Genomic DNA, 3,150 nt, shown 5'->3' with positions numbered 1-3,150 from the left:
AATGTGGAGGGTGACACATGATGTCTGTTATGTGACAATACCTTTGGAAGGGGTGGTGGGAGGGGGGGGGGGGCAGAGACAACGCTGTTAGCAGCCAGAAACTCATTTTACACATGAATACGGCTAGAGAATGCGATTACATAGCCTTTTCCAAGGACTGAACTATACGCCGCTAGAGCAGGACTTGAAGTCTGGACCTTCCAGTTCCAAGGTGAGTGTCATATTAGCTGCACCTTACTACAACCCAGTGACACAAACAACCCTAAAGCAGTAGTGGGAAATTGTAAAAAACAAACAACCCCCATAATTTACCAAACGAGTCTCTTTCATCTATTGCAGCAATCTTTGAGTTGGTAGCCAATTTCTTGTCATCTTGTGGTCATCGCTTGAACTGGATACAGAATGCACTTCCCCAGATGCCTGCAACAGGAAAAATACAGACAGCGGATGCACGACAGAGTTTACTCATCCTTGAAAGAAGGACTGAATTTACTTCATGGTTACTACTATTGCCAATATTTATCTAGGTACTAAATTATGTAAAGTTTTTAAAAATAACAACAACAAAAATGAGAAAAACAACACAAAACAACAAAAGGCACCAATTTCAAAATGGTGTGTTGACTAATAATTGATTCATTCTTTTATTTAAAAAAGAAAATGGCTTTACAGAGCTTGGATACTTTCAGCTTTAGGTCGTTTCTGCACCATTAAAAAATAAGATGTAAGAATAATCAAAGGATTAGATTTAGCTATCAGGCACCTAAGAAAAACACAATGAATGAAACACTTAGGATGATGGTGATGTCGATAATTCGTCTTTAGTATTTCATTAATGTTTTGTTGACAAAGGGAAAACCCAAAACGTCCATACCATGAACATGTTGGTGGCTAATTTGATACCAATAAAATGATGACGATGATGATGATGATGATGATGATGATGATGACGATGATGATGATGATGATGATGATGATGATGATGATGACGATGATGATGATGATGACGATGATGACGATGCATCGCATCTACCATGGAAGATCATAGCAGGGACAGGTTTTTTTTTTTTTACGTGTAGACAGGAGTATAATGGCATGGGACACAGTCATGACGTAATGGACACAGTCATGACGTAATGGACACAGTCCTTCCTTGATTTTCTCTTTCTGGTCAGACAGTTTGGTGTCCAGTCTCTGGCAATAAAAAGAACTTATTTTGAGTGAACTTCGCTTAGCCTTTCTACCAAGTTGTCAATTTAAATTGTGATTGTTAAATTGTTTCATGTCATCTGGGATGGTTTGTGTCTCCAAGTGTTCTTTTCATTCTGTCATTCATTGTAGATTGGTTTTTATCTATTGGGATGGTTTGTGTCTCCAAGTGTTCTTTTCATTCTGTCATTCATTGTAGATTGGTTTTTATCTATTGGGATGGTTTGCGTCTCCAAGTGTTCTTTTCATTCTGTCATTCATTGTAGATTGGTTTTTATCTATGATACTTTTTTTTTGGCCTTGCACCTGTTGTAGTTTTTTTTTTAAAGATTGAAAAAAAAGCTGATCTTTTATATAGCGCAATATCTACTAAAATACTCAAAGCAGTTTACAATGGGTCCCAAGCCAACACAGACAACGCTGTTAAGGGCCAGATACTCCATTTATACCTGTGTACAGTGAGTGAATGTGTGTAAAGAGCCTTTACCAAGGACTCTTTACTTGTGCGGCTATGTGGTCTAGTGGTATGACACTCGCTTTTGGATCGGAAGGTCCAGAGTTCGAATCCTAGCTAGGCGCATAGTTGAGTCTTTGGAAAGGACTCTCATTCTCTCACCATACTCAGGTGTAAAATGAGTACCTGGCCGTTTACAGCGTTGTCTCTGTCCGAAAAAAATGGTAACATCGCCTAACAGGCGTCATGTCCCGTCCTAAATGTTAATTGTTGCTGTTAGCCAGGGACCCCTTATTTTCTAGCCTTTGAATAGGACGTTAGTTATCTCAAAGTACTTTCCACCAGATCCAACAGACCCAGCTACCCAATCACTGTTGGGTGGACAAGGGGGTCAGGAAAAAATCTCTGCTGCACAATGGGATCGATCTTGGTCTCTTTGCTTGTGACGCGAGTGCTCTAGCAACTGAGCTATCGGGACCCCCTTCCCATGTTAAGCTTGATGTGGCTGTGAGGTCTTGTGGTACGACACTTGCTTTCGATCGGAAGGTCCCGGGTTCGAGCCCTGCTCAGCGTATAGTGGAGTCCTTGGAAAAGGTTCTTTACTCACATTTTCTGACCGTACTCGGGTGTACCTGGCTGATAAAGGGGAAAAAAATGTGATATCGCCTAACAGGTGTCATGTCCCGTCTTACATGTCAAGTGTTGCTCTTTGTTTAGTGGAGACTGCGCTATATAAAAGCTCAACGTTTTCTTTATACAAAAATTCAGCCTGCCTAGACTTGGATCCACATCTCGATGGTCGGCGGATCAAAACTCTGAAGTCTTCATACAAGCTGTCAAATGAGCAAATCTACGGTTAATAATTTGGTCCAAGGAAAAAAGTCACGAGAATTCCTGAAGTATGACTAAAGCAAAAATGTCCTAAGTAGTACAATGACTCTCTCTCTCTCTCTCTCTCTCTCTCTCTCTCTCTCTCTCTCTCTCTCTCTCTCTTCTCTCTCTCTCTCTCTCTCTCTTTTTAATTTTTTTTCTCTATCTATTTATCTCTTACACATATTCACACACACACACACACACACACACACACACACACACACAGACACGCACACAATACACTCAAACCCGTCACACAATGATTGATGAATTAAATTAAAACAACTTCAATCACAAATCATAGTGTTTGTATTTTCTCCATCTTTCCTTGTCTTGGCCACACCATCATCATTCGGTTTTAATTTAGCACATTGTCAATTCATGGGACTTAAAATCCTTATTGAGAGGGGCGGGGGAGAGAGAGAGAGAGAGAGAGAGAGAGAGAGAGAGAGAGAGAGAGAGAGAGAGAGTGAAGCCTAAACTAAATTTTCTTCATCGAATTCCATCCGACCTAACACCGGATAGACACGATGGTTTCCATAATATATCATGACTTGGCTTTTCAATGAAAGTGGTATGTAAATGTTAGATCATTGAGTCCAGTCATGCCTGTG

The 3,150-nt window shown here is 40.4% G+C and overlaps 1 long non-coding RNA gene across 1 annotated transcript in view; it reads right to left on the bottom strand.

The window, feature by feature from the left end:
- Positions 1–216: 216 nt before the first annotated feature.
- LOC144965775 (uncharacterized) overlaps positions 217–3,150 on the bottom strand; it is a 4,589-nt gene continuing 1,655 nt past the window's right edge. The window contains exons 2-3 of the long non-coding RNA XR_013644102.1: positions 1,074–1,194; positions 217–420 (exon numbers count right to left, since the gene is read on the bottom strand). This is a non-coding gene — a long non-coding RNA (uncharacterized LOC144965775). The remainder of the gene's footprint in view (positions 421–1,073; positions 1,195–3,150) is intronic.

Source organism: Berghia stephanieae, chromosome 1 (assembly GCF_034508935.2).
Source record: "Berghia stephanieae isolate SIO BIC M18660-M18661 chromosome 1, UCSD_Bste_1.3, whole genome shotgun sequence".
Taxonomy (NCBI): Eukaryota; Metazoa; Mollusca; class Gastropoda; order Nudibranchia; family Aeolidiidae; genus Berghia; species Berghia stephanieae.
This window is presented reverse-complemented; position numbering and strand designations above follow the sequence as displayed.